We start from the raw sequence: 18817 nt of genomic DNA on the forward strand, positions 1-18817 counted from the left end.
TTAAACGCAAAACCCCATCTCACTCACCCGATGTGGTGACAATTCTTCCCCACATTCCTCCAAAACACTCGCATAATTTAGCGAAAGATGCACCCGATTCATGTATTTGGAGAGTTTGCTAGCTTAGCATAGCATAATCGACGACGCGGCAAACGAAAGTTGCGACGACGTAGCCGCCGGTCGGGTGAAGCTAACTGCACTGGTTAAGCGGCTAACCAAGAGAGCAAAGGGGGAAAACAAGCGCAGACTACGGAACAAATGGCGCTGCGCACTGCGGGCAGTAAGTTTACTGTTCAGCGCCACATTAGCAGAAATAAGCTGGGGCGGAGCGCCGACTGAGTCAGAAACGCCACAGTTCGGCTGGTTACCAAACTACGCAAGATAAACCAACAAACAACAAACCCGGTCGGATCGCCGCTTCGAGGCGGGATGCGTTTTTACCCGCGTCGCGCGATAAGAGGCGGCCGCTCACCTGCGCCTATTTAAAGTGCACGCGGCGTGGAGCTGGAGATTGAGCTCGTAAGGCTATGGAGAGACGCCGACGGCTGCGTGTTTGTGCAGCGGTTGAGGCGAAGGGGCAGTAATTGACGCAGCCGCCATTTTGTTCACTGGCTGACCTCCCTCCTCCTGCTCCCCCTCCTCTCCGTTATGGACGCGCCGTGTGGCACAGGAAGAGAACGCGCTCGCGCAGCCGACCACTTCCTGTGCCTACCGACGCTTAGATCCAAAATGGCGGCCCGGGAGTACTGTGCTTTTCAGGGTTATTTTTGTGAATGAGCGTACGCAAATCACTTGTAGAACATTATATATTGTATAACATTGTGTAGATTTTAATATACACACTATTTAATATGTAGCTTCATATTCACATCTCCTCTTGGGGTTGCATCATGCTGAGTATATCAATCCTCTGTCAGTTACAGGGTTCATAGCACTCACGCATCTCGCGTGACCCTACAGACTATTTACAAGGTAATAAAACAGTTACATGCATGTAAATGATCAAAGTTGGCAGCCCTGTACCTTCACCTTTACTTTAAGAGGAATTCTGAGAACTGGCCCAGGAAACACTAGCAGTTCCTTTACAGTAAACTAGAAGTGGTGTGATTACTGCCATAACGTCCTAGGGTCATGAGATGAGGGGCCTGTGCCCTTGCATTTTCAAAGGCAGTTCTCTTAAATCTACTCTGGACAGTGATACAGCCACCAACAATGGGCAACAATGGGGAAAGGGTTTTAAAAAATCCCTGTAAGGTATTGATAAATGGACTGTGGTCATCTGCATTCTTAATCCTTCACATAAAGTACAGTTAAAAAAAAAAAAAAAAAAACACAAAATTGGAGTATTTTCCAAATACTATTTATAACAATGTACCTGTATTAAATTATATTCCTGATATTAAAATATATGTTTACGCACAGTTGTCATTCACATTTTCATGTGTGAATTTTGATCAGGCCTTCTCACTGCACAGTTACACAAGATACTAAAAAAACAAGTAAGCGTGGGATATTTGAAACGGAACCCCATAACATTGCACTGCATCCAAATTTAACAAGGCCGGCAGGGCGGCGGACAGCTCACTATGCGGCCTCGCCGCGGAGTCATAGCCCCTTTGCCTGCTCCAGACTCCATGACCTCTCAAAGGCAGGGTGCTGGTCACCTTGGCAACCATGCAAGGCTGCAGAGAGAGCAGCCGAGGTAGACTGAGGTGCGGGCCGGTCACAGGGCCTTCTAGGCACCAGCATACCTGTGCCTCACACACCTGACATTTCTGACACGTACACACTTAGTGGCTCTTAAATTGCAAGTTGCTCCATCTTCAAAATTCAACTGGCTTCCCTCTGAACCTTCACGACTATTTATACTATATATCCACCTGTAACACAGTTCAGATGATTTACTGCACTGTTTTTGTGAAAAGGGTGGTTTTATCTACAAGAACTGTTGTGCTACCATATGAACTAGGACTTCCAGAATTTCCCCCTGGGTTCCATAATGTTCTTATCTCACACCAAAAATATTTTTTTTTCCCAGCTGGCTCTTCCAAACTGTTGACAGCCCACACCATCGCTGTTGTTCAAGAAGCCTTTCTGCCAGAGACGAGCCAAAAAAAGCACTATTCAGCAAAGGCTTTAAAAAAATGAAACCAACCTGTAACAATGTAAATAGGCTGAGCGCGTTTGTTTGGAATTTGCCTACGCTTGGGCTCTGCAAGCAGAACCGCAGCCCAGATATGTGAATGGCTCAGTGCTGACTACTTTTGTCGACGTTTTGGAGAGCGCGTTTTCTGCCTCAGCTAGCAGTCACATTGTCATAAGCATGTGTGCCGCTACGCTGCACGCCCACAGCGCTCTATGAATACACATTCCGGCTTGGGCTTCTCTCACTTACACAGATGACATCATACAGATGCAGTTACAAAAGTGAAGAGCAGGAGCAGCAGATGGTGGGGGAAAAAAAAAACAACCTGTGACCAGAAGTTTGTAGGTTCAAATTAAGATTCATTTCTATCCTAAGCTAGGGCCTTAATTGTTAAAGAATAATTCCCACTTGTGGGGAAAAAAAAATCCCCAGATGATTCACTGGCAGGTACTTTCCCATGTCCAATATAATCACATTTCAAAATTTCAACGCAAAAGTGCATCTGGTTTCAGGGTGGTGTGCAAGCATGAACTATCCTTCACCTTGATCTGCTCAGAACTCCTCCAGGCTGCCACGGACCTCTGTACAGCTGGCACCAACATCCCTATTTATAGCCCTCAAGTTCAGTTGCTATGGCAGGTTACCTAGTTATTGCATGCCCAACAAATGGCGTACCATAGATTACAGCCACAACTCCCCGCCGGTCTCATATTTGGGCCTCTCTTTGCGTCACCATTGTCCGGTCATGATCGGTTGACTCCTTATTTCCCATTTACACTGGTCACCTTATCCCTGTGCATATAGAACACCACAACAAGACTTACGTAATGCCCCCCCCCTCCCCCCGAAAACTAGCTTCAACACATTCTAATTACGCCTTCCCAGCGGGTGTTGCTTAATGAGACATCTGCCGTAGGGCTGTACTTTGCCCTCTGCTGTTTACTCAGTAAGGGCCTTTTGTTTACCTGACCCTTCGTATGATAAGAATGGCTGCAGTCATCCAATTTAGAAGGAAAAAAAAATAAAAATGCAACACAACTCTAGCACATACTCCACATGTACAGCAGCATACAACTAAACTATTTCACATTCTCAAGTAGAGTTTCTCTTAGGACCTGAAATAAGATCAGTCCATGTCCTTAACCACTACGCCACCTGCTGCCTCAATTTCAGTGTTTCGATTCTGTACCATGTAATAGTTGCCCTGAGGGGCACCGAAGAGGAGGGGGAAGTTCGGATTATTCTAGTTGCCCCTGAGCAGTGGTACAAAGTAATGGAGTACAACTGCTTCATTACTGTAGTTAAGTACTTGTTCCATATATCTCTACTTTACTTAAGTATTTAGCTCTGGACCAAGGCTGTAGCCATGGAGTCAACATTGCGGGGACCAAGACCGTAAATGTTGCCTCCGCCAACATAATTATGGCCTTGCTCTGGACACTTGACTTTTACTCTGCTCCATTTCTACTTGGTGATATGTTACAGTTTTTTATTGTATTGTAATGTACCGGAGAGACACCAACTGCCAGAAATAAATTCCTTGTGTGTGCCACACACACACTTGGCCAATAAACTTGACTCTGAGTCTGATTGCATACAATCACATTGCTGTGTGTGCTTTTTTTTTTTTAAAAAACAGATGACGACAGGGGATGGTAGTGATGGGACACCGAGCCTGTGGAGCTATTCAGCCCATCATCCTGTCTGCATCTATCCCGTGTAGGAGAACACAAAGCGTCCTTCATGTGACTACACACATGCATTAGTGCTACAACTATTGTTAAACTGTGTGGCTGAGTGCATGTGCTCAGCTTAGACGTGCTTATCAGCATTAATCATTTTCGCTGGTTAAGGAAATTTCTGGCCGATACCGATAGCTGATTATTTCGACAACTGGCACTGATACCGATTGTTTGCGAGGTTCTGCTTAAATAAGTTTAAAGGGACACTACACCCAGATAAATTTAAAAATGGACTTTTCCATATTTTTGAAATGTATATTTTTTGGAAACACCAACGTTCCCAAAGCACTAACTGCATACATTTTGTATGTTAATATTTATAACAGAAAGGGCTGATCACCAAATGTGATAAACTCCGAAATTTTCTGAGTAATATCTTTTGATTTTGCACATCTGTACCGAATTCTTTTGCCATGAAACACTTGCATTACTGATGGAATAGCGTCATTCGTCAGCACTGCAGCAGTCTTTATTAGAACTGATTGGTTTTTCAGAAACACTTCATCCTCTTCACTGTCTCGCCGTAAGGTGAGCAATCTAATTTATTGTGTTGAGATGTTTATTAGTAGATCGTCCTTGTGAAATTTTAGGAAAGCAATGTTCGCAAGATGCATTTCCAATGATGTTAAATGTCTGCTGCGTGGAATTATTTTTTCTAGCTGTTTAGTACGCGAGTGTGCAAAGTAATACGGGTCACCATTTTAAAGGGAACTGTCGACAGTAAATAGCTCATTTTTAACCATTGGTGTATCGCTGCTAAATTCAGTTAACACAATGGAACATAGTATTTTTGAAGCTGTTAATATAAATAAGCATTTCATGTTTGGAAACACAACACTATCATGCCTGAACATTTGTATAACAAAATATATGTCCAATAGACACACAATGCCATATTATTCTGTTGAATCAGAGACTACATTCAATTACATTTCCTTTAATACTGTAAGTATATGTACAGGCAAGTACTTACTTTTACATAAGTAGAAAGGCCAGTTGGGTACTGTTACTACAGTACATTGCTCGTTTATTTGTACTTTTACTTATGTAAATTGTATGAGTACTTCCTCCACCACTGCCCCAGAGTGACAGGGGCCCTAAAAAATATGGATCACGATTGGATTGATCTGCGTTGGGGACCCAATATGCTTCTCAGGGGCCAAAAATCAGTGAGTACAGGAAGCTGCTCCCTTTATTTAACACGATCAAACACTGAACTCCACATTACCTATTCAGGTTAGATGTATTCAGGGTCCATTGAGTGCTATATGAAAGAATGATTTTTAAGTCATTGAGGGCACGTTTGGGATTTGAAGTAAGCGTCAATAAAGAGAGGTGTAGAGGTACAGTGCACGGCTGCACCCCCCCCCACCACGAACCACCTCAGGGATGAGAGCCTGAGTGCAGCCATGCAGTGGGTGATGTGGACTAGTGTGAGTTGTTTTCAATGGCTGGAGTGCCAATCCTGTCAATAAAGAAGCTATATATATATATATAAAAGACAAACACACACACAGTCCATTAGAAGGGGGGGTTAGGGCTCAAATGAAATATGTGCTGGGGGGCAGGTATCTGCATGCTTTGCCCAGGATTGAATCCTCTAACACCATTTGATGTTTGAGGACTTGGAGCTGCCACAGTCTGAAGGTGAACAACCGTGGATTTTGTTTACATCCTGTCCCTCCCACTCCTGTTTTATCTGTATTTTCCACATTTAGCTACACACTACCCCACCCCCACTGGACCAAGAGTGGGGGGGGGGGGGGGGTGAGGCAGTGATTTGGGAAACCCAACAGTTGTAAAATTGATTTGTCTGCAGCTAAATCACACCCCGGTGGATTGTGAACACATCTGTGGGTCAGTATGGTTGGCATCGTGTTTATAGACCTCACTTACTTACTGGGCTTTTATCGCCACACTCAACACCTCTGTCAGAAGGCTGCCTTCCAAGATAAAACAGCCCGCTTCCTAAATGGCACTGAAACCAAAAGGATGCTCTTTGCAAAGATATTCACACCTGAATAAATAAATAACAATAAACACCTGAATTAATAAATACATAATGTATTGTTTTATATTCTCACACACACACACACACACACACACACACACACACACACACACACAGGAGGAACACCGTATGCCCAGCTTCCTCCTGTACGGAGAGTTTGTGCACGGCTGGCCAAAGAAATACTGCAAAGACTCAGTCAAGGCCAACTTCCACTGGTGCAAGATCCAGCCAAAGCAGCTGGAAAAGTATGTCAGGGATGGACCATGCTGGCGAGCCACAGTCTAAGCCACCACCCACTTTGAGGATAACCCATAATACCACAGCGCGGGCACCAGCAGAGGTTACAAGCACTGACTTCCAGTGTCCTTGCTGCTCCAGAATATGTTGCAAATTTGTTTCATGACAAAAGTATCTGAGCATATCTTCCAAACAGACACTTTCAAGTGTCAATTTTTAGACTGACTCATTAAGTTCTGTTCTTACTATTTTGCTATTAATTGCAATTGTAGTCATTGGCCCCCAAAGGGACACTAAACTCAAATGTTTGGTGCGTTATTACAAAGGTGTTACTAATTAAAAAGCACCCAATGATGCTTGCCAATGAATGTTTTAACTCCGAACAGCTCTTTTAGAACTTAATTTAGTTTTCAATTTATTAGTACAGTGGTGCGTGCGATTCACAAACACAATCCGTTCCAGGAAAGTGGTCGCGAGCCAATTTGTATGACTAATTCGTTCTCAAGCCTACCAAATAATTTTTAATTAATTTTCTGGTTTTTATAGTAAAAACTTTAAAGAAAAACACAATATAGTGTGGTGACGGGCGGACCGAGGAGCAGAGAGAGAGACATGGAGACTTGCTCGCCAGGGAAATCACGCTCTTTATTTACAGTCCTTAATTCAGTAACCATATCGGAAATGTAGGTTTTATAAACAAAAAGAATTATGTCATTCATTTACAAAAAATGTTTATCATATTAGAAACCACCAGAAGTTTTAAAGTTAAATAAAGTACAGTGGTGTCTGCGGTTCACTAACACTGTGGTCTACGAACAATTTGGTTCGCAACCCAATATTCAGTGGAAAAAAATGCATTGGTTCACGTACAAAATTTGGTTGACAAACGGATTCCTTTTTTATACTAGTGTAGCACCGGCAGGGCGCATTTCCCAGCATGTCCCAGCATGCCCCGCGTGCAACTGTAAATAGAAGGACCACAATAGGCACCCAACGGGCACCGAACCCAAATAGACAGACAGGAAACACAAGGTTGTCAGACGCCGAACTGCAAGATGAACACACGGAAGATTTACACACGCTAAATACACGTGAGGATCGGACCGGGTACACACACGACAGGGGCAAACACACGTGCGACAACAGGGAAATGCAACCATTAATATTAACAACAACAATACAAGGGTTAAGTAAGCATCCCACTCCCACACACAAACACACACACACTGGATGGTAATTGTATCTTTGTGGGGACTCTCCATTCATTTCTATGGGGAAAACATTCATTACAACATGACAACCTTAACCCCTACCCAAGCCATAACCTTAACCATAAGTAACCAAACAAAATATGAGATGTTTGGCATTTTTACTTTTTTGATTGCATTCACAGATCCAAAAAATGGTCCCCACAACGTAAAAAAAAAAAAAACAAAAAAAAAAAAAACAGGGTTTTATTATATTGTGGGGGACATCTGGTCCCCACAAAATAATACAAACCTAATCCACACACACCTCACGTGTGCTGAAGTTTACCAGTGACACCATTCAAATTTTTATTGTTTTTCAATGGAACTTGTGGGACAACTGCCACCTGCTGGTGAAACATAGAACTGCAGGTCTGATGCATTCATTAGGCCTGGAAAAATGCAAATGTGGTTTTGTGGAAGGTTCCTGGCTACAACACTCCATAACTCACATATTAAGAATTGCTATAAAAACAACATGCAATCTCTACACACACACAGAGCAAAGGTGATTAGATACCAGTGATAATCTTACACCCACTTATGCAAATGTTCTATATCTGTAGACTTTGCCCAAAATATAGACAGGCCCAAATAACTCCCACAATCCCATTGCATGGTTCTACACTTCTGTGTAAGATCACTTTCTCATTAAACCAAAAGGTGCCACTAAACTAGTCCTGTTTCATCAGAAAAAAGAAAAAATATTTATCATGGCAATACATTTACTACTGTTTGATACATTAAAGCCTTTAATTGAAATGTCTCAAAACAAGCTCAACAAGTGTAACTTGGGAGCTGTTTGATGAACGGCTGAAAATAAGCAATAAAACTAATGCAATGGCACCGCAAAAACAGCAAAGTATTAATCATGTTCTGGGTTTGAAAGCAGGCTTCTCAGAGACCGCCATGACAGCGGCACTCCTGCATCAGGGACCTCAGCCAAGCAAAACACAAAGCGAGAAAATCCCAAGGTCAACATGTTCTTCCAGCGCAACTGACGGGAAGGAGGATACAAATGTGTTTCTCTTCGATAAATCTGCTGAATTTGTAATCCTAGAGCGAACATTCAACGCGGGCACGCATAACATAAACGTGATAACCCTACGGATTCCATTGTGGGCGAAATCTGGAATCTCAGAGACGACATCAAAGACGGGCTGCCGGGTTCTTCCCTGCATCCGTTGCTTATGCCGCTCCTGCACATGCTCAGCATTTTGAGTCATTTGCTGCAGTTACACCAAAGAAACTGTTCACACTATTTACAAGTTCTAACTCAACCAGCGCCTTTACTGGACGACCCCCCCCCCCGGAATCAGAAAACTCATGGTAGGATATTATACACACCAAGTCTTAAGACCTGTAATCAAGTTCTTCCTTGCAAAAGCTGATCCTTTTCCATTATCTCTCTGCTTACAAGTCTGCCTCAAACCATCAATTTTTACTCAATTTTACAGATGCTGTCTAGAAGCCTGTCTTCTCACAATCCAAGCTTTGTGTTTCGTTTCAGATGCTGCTACAATTTTTGTGAGCAATGAATAACCTGCTTCACTTCTCTCCTATGCCTGTAGTGACATCTCTGCTCATCCACTCTTACCTTTTGACACCGTAGATCACCATCTCATCTCCTGACAGATGAGAAAATCACATTGGTCTCTGTACACATGGTCGCGGGACCTGTATCTTGGCCTGAATCTGGATGGGATCTTTGCCCCTTTGAATACCTCATTAAAATGACCTTGGTGTTACAAACAGACAAGGACCTAAGTTGACTCCTACATACAATTTAATTCAGACAAGACTTAATTCAGAACTGCAGAATTCATCTCACCTTGGTTTTATTGTGCCTACGAATGATTCAGAAAATCTGCAATGATGCCTGCTGCAATCCGCTACCTAGCTGAACAAACGCTTCCCTGATGGGTCTTCTGCTGCTACAGGAACACAACAGCCCTGTACTTGCCTTCCTATACCGGCTGCCATCAAATTTAGATTAGAACATTACATTGCTCATCGCCTTTATAGCTGTAAACAGCAGTGCCCAAATGTATCTTAAGAACTTACTTCTCCCAAGAAAATCAGCCTGACCACCTCATAAGCACAATACTGGTTGTTTTGATGTACTGAAGGCAGCAGAACCTTCTCAAATAGGCCTCCCATTTTACAGAATAATCTATCCACTATTAAAACACTGCATTATAAACCCAGTTCTCTTGTCTCTCATAGCTAAACTGTTGGATTTTTTATTACACCATTATAGCATAATTGGGTTCTAAGCCATTATAGCATAATTGGGTTCTAAGCCAGCATAAACCTAACAATTTATCAGCACAATATTCATTTTCTGTGTTTCCTTTTGCCTCCCCCTCAGAACCATCTGGACCTAAGCTAATAGATCATTAGCTGGGCCTGGACAGCTGGGCTCCAACAGTCGGGAGAAAATTGATCCACATGTTGGTACGATCAAGTGTATTAACACATTCGTCTGCAGCAGCCCGCACTTAGTCCCGGAAAGGCTGGACTACCAGATCACGATCAATTTCCTATAGACATCTACAAAGTCCTGTCAGTTGTATTTCATATCTTCCTTCTCTGAAGTGGTTTTGAAGCAGTTTCAATTCTTTTCCCAATATTGGCGTTTAGGGTTTTGTTTCCTGTTATTTTTTGGTTCTCTCAGGAGACAAAAAAACCACATATTTCAAAACTCATTGACAAATATGTGCTATAATAATACTTTTTTTCAGTGAGGTTCTGGATTGCTCCGTGTTTGTTTGGCCTACAGTCAATGTTATTCAAAGCGTAGCCTCCTTACCTGACAAAGACCCCCAACACCAGCTTCCCCAATAGCTACACCGACCTTAGCAAAGGGAGACGGAACCCAAAGACAGCGGCACTGGTGTCCTTCTTTTGCATTTCCAGTGGTGTGTGACCCTCAGGTGTCGGATGTCAAGTGAAAGCACCCATACCGGCTCATTTCATTGGCTCAGAAACACAGGCAAAGCACATGCAAATCCTGCGTGTGCAAAAACGGGGCTCAAAGAAAAAAAATAAATAAATCTGGGGACACGGGAAGCAGGAGTCGTCCGACACCCACCACTTACTGGGGCTTGTTAACTGCTTGGCGGTCCAGTCCTTTACCCACTCTCCCCCAGCTTCCACGCTCCAGAACCCATCCACCGCGGGTCGGACATCTTCCGTTCAAAAATTAATGAATGCCCAACACCCCTGTCATGGTGGATGCCATGAATCTTTCATTACATGCAGGTCACTCAGACACAATGTAGCAACTCCCTTTCGGCATGGGGTGAGGGCGAGGGGGGTGAGGGGGAGCCTCATCCCCAGGCACCATCACCCCCCCCCCCTCCACCCCCCCCACACACCTCTACAAACTTGCACTTCCAATCCACTTCTCTTTTTTGACTGATTCATTAATTTAATGAAGTCTCTTCTCTGTTCTCCCAGCTCTCTGTACGTTGCTTTAATTAAGACGACTTATGTGAAGTTTTGATTAGTAATTAAGGGGAAACAAAATACTTCACAAAAGTAATTACCTCGGGTGAAAGAAAACCCAGATATACACTGCCCCACCCAGAAACAAGACTTGGGAACCTGGGTTTAATTAATATTCAAAGCAGACACACCAGGATCCTTAAAGGTCAACTGTCACCATTTAAATAAGTTTTAAATGTAAGCTTTGTGATCCCTGACTGTCACCAGGACAAGCAGTGAGAACACAGACGGGTAGTATTGTTGACACAAACTGGTACCGACTGCTGATTGCCTGGCTGACTGGTTCTGACATGATTTCTGCAAAGAATCAAACACTGCAAGGACAAAAACTCTGCTGAAACTATTCATTAGCAAAGAGGAGAGTCAGTCTCCACCATTTTCAAGGAAGCGATGAGCATGTAACCAGACAATTTGCTGACATTGATGGCCTGAACCTACCCGGGGGGGGGGCTGTTCTGGCACCATGCCAGAAACTCATTAGAGCAGGACTGTGTGCAGCCGGCAGGAGTAGTGGGTGTTGCCTTGGTAACAGCAGAGCAGGCTTAAGATGTGACATACCATATTCTACCTGTGAGACCCAACTTCCCCCATGCAGACAGGATATGTGGGGAGCAGGAAAGATACACGATGGGGGCCAGGTGTGCAAGTATGGGGCCAGCTAGGGAACCGGCGCGGAGTCTCCGTAAAGGCGCCACTCTTACCGGCGCGGAGTCTCCGTAAAGGCGCCACTCTTACCGGCGCGGAGTCTCCGTAAAGGCGCCACTCTTACCGGCGCGGAGTCTCCGTAAAGGCGCCACTCTTACCGGCGCGGAGTCTCCGTAAAGGCGCCACTCTTACCGACGCGGTGACTCCGTAAAGGCGCGGAGACTCCGTAAAGGCGCCACTCTTACCGACGCGGTGACTCCGTAAAGGCGCGGAGACTCCGTAAAGGCGCCACTCTTACCGGCGCGGAGTCTCCGTAAAGGCGCCACTCTTACCGGCGCGGAGTCTCCGTAAAGGCGCCACTCTTACCGGCGCGGAGTCTCCGTAAAGGCGCCACTCTTACCGGCGCGGAGTCTCCGTAAAGGCGCCACTCTTACCGGCGCGGAGACTCTGTAAAGGCCCCACTCTTACCGGCGCGGAGTCTCCGTAAAGGCGCCACTCTTACCGGCGCGGAGTCTCCGTAAAGGCGCCACTCTTACCGGCGCCGAGTCTCCGTAAAGGCGCCACTCTTACCGGCGCGGAGTCTCCGTAAAGGCGCCACTCTTACCGGCGCCGAGTCTCCGTAAAGGCGCCACTCTTACCGGCGCGGAGTCTCCGTAAAGGCGCCACTCTTACCGGCGCGGAGTCTCCGTAAAGGCGCCACTCTTACCGGCGCGGAGTCTCCGTAAAGGCGCCACTCTTACCGGCGCGGAGACTCCGTAAAGGCGCCACTCTTACCGGCGCGGCGACTCCGTAAAGGCGCCACTCTTACCGCCGCGGTGACTCCGTAATGGCGCCACTCTTACCGGCGCGGAGACTCCGTAAAGGCGCCACTCTTACCGGCGCGGTGACTCCGTAAAGGCGCCACTCTTACCGGCGCGGTGACTCCGTAAAGGCGCCACTCTTACCGGCGCGGTGACTCCGTAAAGGCGCCACTCTTACAACTCATTACTAGTTTGCACTGATAACTATCTAGGTTTGTCTCCCCCAGTTATTGACGTTTTCCAGTGAAGCTAGAGCTCTGGGTTTCTGTTTCCGTGTGCCTTTTGGAAAGAAAGAAGCAGGTTTCAGCAATCAGGACTTGTTCAGAAGGAAGTGGACTGTACATAATTTACATCTCCATCTAGGAATGATGAAGCAAAAATAAAAATTAAAAATCACCCCTATCCCATGCACATGGCTCCATATTAAACCAGTCTAACCGGATTAAGCAATTTCTTGTAATCTGGCAGACGCAGTGTTTATGACGGGCTGAGACAGCGGAACCTGTGGGTATTCCCCGGGCACCTTCCCATCGCGGCTGGTGCCCCCACTTCCAATCACGGGTCCCGCTGTCGCTGCCGCGGAAGCCGGAGGCACAGCCAGGAAAGCAGACAGTCCCCCGACGGGACACGGGCAGTGACAGATGGGACGTAAAGGGATTACAACATGTTCCCTAATTACGCCGCATCTCCACACGCTCTCCGGGAGAGTCCGCTCATCCAAGCGCTGCTCTAAATGCAGGTTACCGTGGGACAGCGTGCCTGGGAATGCAGAGGAAGGTCACCGCAACGAACCGCCAAACAGAACCAGGGCCAGATGAAGGGCAAAGGGCAGAGATGGGAGATTCCCTCTGCACACTAACAGATTTCCTTACAAATTTAACACCTTGTGCATTGGGCTACCTATTGACTGTTACTGAATGCACACATGCCTTTGTTTATGTCCACACACCACCACAAATCCAATTTGTAATAATTAAGTACTATATATATATATAATGTTTTTACTGTTATTTTCCACCTTAAAGGACACTGGTGACTAGTATTACTTATTAATGTGGAGGCTAATGTTGCAAATGACCCACTTTTTGCCCCCGGTGCTTGCCGACAATGAGGCAATATTAATTTCCTGCGACGGGATAAGCTTTAATAATGCAGAGTTGCGTAAATAAAGCTTGTACAGAAACCGCAGAACAGTACTCCTGTTTGTTGTGAGCAAAGTCAGAACTTTGTACTTAAACTCATCCACAGATTGCACTGATGTTTGGGAAGCTGGACATTTCCACTGCGCCCGTTTGGGTAGGGCATGGCGGTTTAGAACAACCGTTGAGGCCCATTCTGGGACTAGAATCAACATACTAACGTATGCGTTTGCCTGCACTACTCTCCCTTTGCACACAGCTATGCCACACCTGCCAGACAGTGAAGCAAACCAGTACTTCGTGATTAGATTTTTTTAAATTACTGAAGCAGGTGAATGGGGGAGGAGCGCTGCATTAGTTAGAGAATGAAAATTATTAGCTATTTGTAAGGTTGAGTACAGCTACATAGGAATTGATTGGTTTTCTCATATCCCATCATGCTCCCCTGTAAGACACACAGATACGGGTGAGAGCCGGCTGATCCATTTCCCTAGTGCCCTGGAGCCGTTTCTGGGGTTTAGGGCCCTGCTCAAGGGCCAAAAACGTGATATTTAATGTCTCCCCGATTTCCCTGCCTCTCGAGCTAACCCCCACCCCCAGAGAAGGACCAGTAATGCCGTTTTCAGCAAGGCCTTTACAACAAGACGCCACATGAACAACCGGGGCTGAATGACCAATCCCAAGAAAAAGTCCTTAAAGGAGAGAGTTCATCATAGAGCGCTTTTCCATCGCACCAGGTTCCAAAAGTACGGTACTTCAAGGTGTGGATTTTCCACTGGCATAAAAACTGGTACTGGTGCCAAATGATATCAAAATGTGAGGCGGGGTATTTTGTACTGAATTTGAAAAATGGCTGTGGTATATTATAGGGTTGGACGGCATGCGATATAAATACCAGCATCGCATGTTGTGCACATGCAGTTTTCACATCGCTAGTAAGATAGATTAAGATCAGGCTTTTTCTTACTTTCAATTCTGTATGGACATTATGGCACAGGGAGTTTTTACTGTCATAGGAAGAAAAAGAAAAGAAAAAAAAACAGCTAGCTTTGCAATTTTAATTATTATTCCTTTTATAGATTATGAAAGTTACGTTTAAAAATCGCTTTTAAGTTTACCTGCGCTGCTTCTGCATGAAAGCTGCCTGCGTTCTCCGAGACAATCATTATCATTTTCATCCTTGCTGTTTAAATCACTGAAGATGAGTTTGTGAGAAATGTATGAACTTTTTCGTTTTATAAATACCCCAATATTTATTTACAAAAAAAAAAAAAACACATCGCCCCAGCACAGCACGCTATATACACTATATGCGTGCTATCATAGTATATTAAATAAAATACTTTTAAAAATTTTCATGCAGTTTTGATCTTTTTGTTGCATCTGTTCTTCTGACCAGATTGCAATATTTATGCACACATTTTTTTTTTGTTGTTTTTTTTTTACTTCATTTATCATTATTTTCTGAGTTTGTAACTGTTTTCAAGGCAGCCTTTGTATTGTGTATATTTGCGTTGAAGAAGTCCCACCCCAAAGTACCCCAGCTACTTTGGTACCTTTGGTACTGGTGCTGGACCAGAAGTCAATGGAAAAGCAAAAAGTGCCGCAGAAAACGCACTGTACTTCGTGTGGTGGAAAAGCCTCCTTAGCTAAGCTGCTACGCTCACCAAAGACGGCAAGCATTGGTCACAAAGATGGATTTTGGTACCTTCTGTTCCAACGTGGATAACCAGTACAGCTCCGCCATTTCAAAGGGAGATAGTTCACAGATTTTATGGATGACATACGTTCATCCCACAGTTTACAGACACACAGTCAGTTACTCGCAAAAACAGATAGATGTGGAAAGTTTGGGTCCCAAAAGTACAAATCCAGACCAAGGTTTTGTTCCAACCAACCAGTTGAGTATAAAGAGTCACAGTGACAGAGTACTCAACTGGGTGGCTAAAACAAAACCTTGGTCTGGATTTGTACTTTCTGGACCCGAACTTTTCACCTCTGTCTGTAATGGATTACTTTTGTGAGTAACGCCCCCAACACTGCACACAGACACACAAGGAGGGGCAGCATGTTGCCATGACCCACAATCTGGAATGCATCACTGGAGCCTGAACGCTGAGGATCAGGAGAGTCTCATCACACTGTCATCACTTCCATAGCAAGGCAGCCAGAGAGACAGAACATCTCCGCCCCCCCCCCCCCATCTCAAAAGCACTACTATCACTCGCTTATCTGGCTGGCTCAGTATTAAATTTATGCTCTCATCAGCTCATTCAGAATGGCTGCCAGTCTAAGGCACTTCCCTATTGGTCAACGCTGAGCTGATGAACAGTGTAGGAAAACTGACAGAAACACCATGACCCCTAAGTGTCGCACTGCGTGTGTTGACAGTAAGCTGCAGTAAAGACTGCACTCTCTCCCAAACTCTCAGCAGTTATTCCACAGCTAACACACGGGAGATAGAGAGGAAAACAAAGCAAAAAACCGAAAGAAATCAATTAAAATGTAGCCTCTGAAAGGGGGAGCTATTCTACAAAGAGCCCCATCAAACTGAGGAGGGCAGCCTACACCTGGTTCATCACCACATATTTGGAGAAGTTACATCGTAAAGTCAGTGATGGGAAAAGAATCATCAATTAAGACAAATATGACGGACTATTTGTACAGTCATTAATAAAGTGTCTTTCAGATCCAACCCTTACAGGGATCCACTAAAACACAAACGGTAACCATGGTAACCCACAGATGGAGGGGTTCCCAAACTTCACGTCCATGGGCTAATCTAAATCATACAAAAGATTGCACAAACCAGCGAAACAAGAATAGGGGTGGGGGTTTGATCTCCTCCACTAAAAGACCAAAATCACCTTTTCAGTCCCTTCAGGTTTGCACTTAGCTGGCACGACAGCCATCGGAGGTCTCAGGTTGGGCCTGAGATGTACCAAGACACAAGGCCCTGTCCTAGTCCTGGAGAAGACCGGGTTTAGGATAACGGAGCACTGGTAATGTGTATCCCTGTGGTAGGGGTGGACAAGGGGTGCAGTTTTAACTAAAACCAGCACTGAGACCCATTCAGCCCAAGACTTTGATCAATACACATATGTGCAAATTATGAATAGATTGCGAACACTATACCCCTCCACTGCAGCCCGGCGAGGAATCTGGGAGGATCCAGGGATTTGGATTCAACCTAGAGGGAAACTGCCTCTATAACCAGTGTTAAAGGATAGACTAAGTGTAGGTAGTCAAGGGCAAAGCTGTCAGTGAGTGGTGGCAGAATTCACTTAGCTTAAAAAACACTGAGTAAGATGCACCTTTCACTGAGTTAACTACCATCTCATGGAGGAGACCGGTAAACGGACACATACGTAGAGAGGAAAGTGAAGGGTTTCCTAGGTCGTACTGTACCTCTGTACCATGCATTTCACAGCATCCCACGTGTTCGGAATGTTCCTCCCGCAAGTACTTTGTTTTCTCATGCATCCATGTTTAAATTTCAGACCTAAACAGTCAGCTGGCTGGAGCAAGACTTTCAATTCGAGACAAGTCTGCACACACATGTTCACACATTTACATGCATGTAAAAGTTTAATTACCATGTAAATATTGTGTAGGGTCTGCAAACTGCGCCAACGCTTTTGATGTAGCTTAATTTAGGTTTGTAATGGAGTTATATAGATTTGCTGTAAGATTTCTTGCGCGAGTGTCACAACAGAAGCGTGAGAGTTGGCAACCCTACCTGCAAAAATTAATGCTGTTTTAGCGCATGCATTTCTCCATCACCGCTACATCACACAGGATCTTCAATCATTTAATCGTCTTTAAAAATGTCCTGAAATCAACCAGTTTGAAAGAAAAATCTTCAGAAATAGGAAATATCTAGAAATTTCAGAAGCTCCAGTATGGCAAAATACTCACAACACCCAGTCAGAGCCAACAAGCTGACAGGGTGGCGAGCTCGTATGCCGCTAGCCACCCTTTAACGCGTTTCCACAAAAATCGGCTAGGGGGAGTCACACCCGACTGTGCGATAGAGCTACTATTAGGAAGGTAACTTTCTATTAAGGAATACACGGGACGTATTTTTCACAGAAGCCTTCCTGGCATCCCTTTGTCCGTTTTTTTTTTTTTTTTTACAGAAATTAATTCGATTCCATCTCATTGCAGTTACGATTTACGAAGAAACTTTCGCTACTTCATTAATGCACCTGCAGTTCAAACTGCACACAACCACCACGTAACTGCAGAAAATAGACATAAGCCCCAAACCCGTAAAAAAGGATTTACGACGGACTTTTAAATCATTTCACTAATTAGAATAACCGACTCAATATATTGCTTCTGTCGCCATTTGTATATTTCTTTGAGTTACAATGGCTAAGGCATTTTGTCGAGAACAACCTAACAACGTTACAGGACGCTAGTTTGGTTCATCCAGGCAATGTCGGGTTGATTAATGCATATAAATCGGCCTATGTGAAAGTGGTCTCCTGCTTTGAACTTGGGCTACAGCCATAAAGCTCATCTGCAGGATATGCATGCCGTGTACTGGTGTTACTCCGGCCTCTACCCTTCATATCCGGTATCTCTTTAAAGAAGCGCAATCACTGGCCCTTGGGCATCATATCAACCCAAAAACCATTTGGCAGACCGACACCTGAAACCGAGTATATGCAAAGGATTGCGGCACACCGCTTTGTTTCTACTCCTCGCAGCGTAAAGGGAAATACACGGATGCACAGGTGTAGAAACGAAAGGAACACCTCTGCAAACGGCCAAATAATAAGAAAATTGGGAAGATGCTCACGGAGAAAGACTATTCAGATAGCTGGATTACAAATTAGTTACAACATGGATATTTCAGGTTTTGCAGGAAGTGTACGTGTCGAAGCGTGCGTCCCAGTTTTGACAGACGTCATCACTGATAGTGCTTTCCCAGCTAATTCAACGAAACCTCGCATATATCTACATGAAGCGATGTACTGTGGATGCAAATGGGGGAAAAGCTGCACAAATCACCTGCCGAAAGCACGCAGTTAACTTACCAGGCTGAAAGCCACCGTGCGCGATCCAGCCGCCTGCTCCCAGGATTAATTAATGCCGTGCATGCTCCACCAGCCTTTCTACCGAGGTTATGAAAGCTTGAAATCTGCGGTCCACAGCTGACGTGCAGTAAGGTGCTAGAAAAGGGCAGGTGAAGGTGAAGAAGACCTTGTATTTGTTTTCCTGTCTCAATTCCGTTTTTTCTGGTTCGTCTATCAGGGGCAGGGTCACATGTTGCCGTGAGCGTCGGGCCAGAATCACATGACCCAATATATGAATCACGTGATGGACCCTGAG

The 18817-nt window shown here is 44.8% G+C and overlaps 1 protein-coding gene across 5 annotated transcripts in view; it reads right to left on the bottom strand.

Moving 5' to 3' along the window:
- Positions 1–18768, bottom strand: part of LOC111849144 (trinucleotide repeat-containing gene 6A protein-like) — a 41360-nt gene extending 22592 nt beyond the window's left edge. For 2 of the 5 annotated variants that reach the window (XM_023821780.2, XM_023821778.2), the window contains exon 1: positions 18523–18768. The gene's annotated coding sequence lies outside the window, so the exon portion shown is untranslated. Of the gene's footprint in view, positions 1–27; positions 397–472; positions 653–18522 lie in introns of those variants that run through there. The other 3 variants (XM_023821776.2, XM_023821777.2, XM_023821779.2) reach the window with 2 other exon arrangements.
- Between the last annotated feature and the right edge of the window lie 49 nt (positions 18769–18817).

Source organism: Paramormyrops kingsleyae, chromosome 22, assembly GCF_048594095.1.
Source record: "Paramormyrops kingsleyae isolate MSU_618 chromosome 22, PKINGS_0.4, whole genome shotgun sequence".
Taxonomy (NCBI): Eukaryota; Metazoa; Chordata; class Actinopteri; order Osteoglossiformes; family Mormyridae; genus Paramormyrops; species Paramormyrops kingsleyae.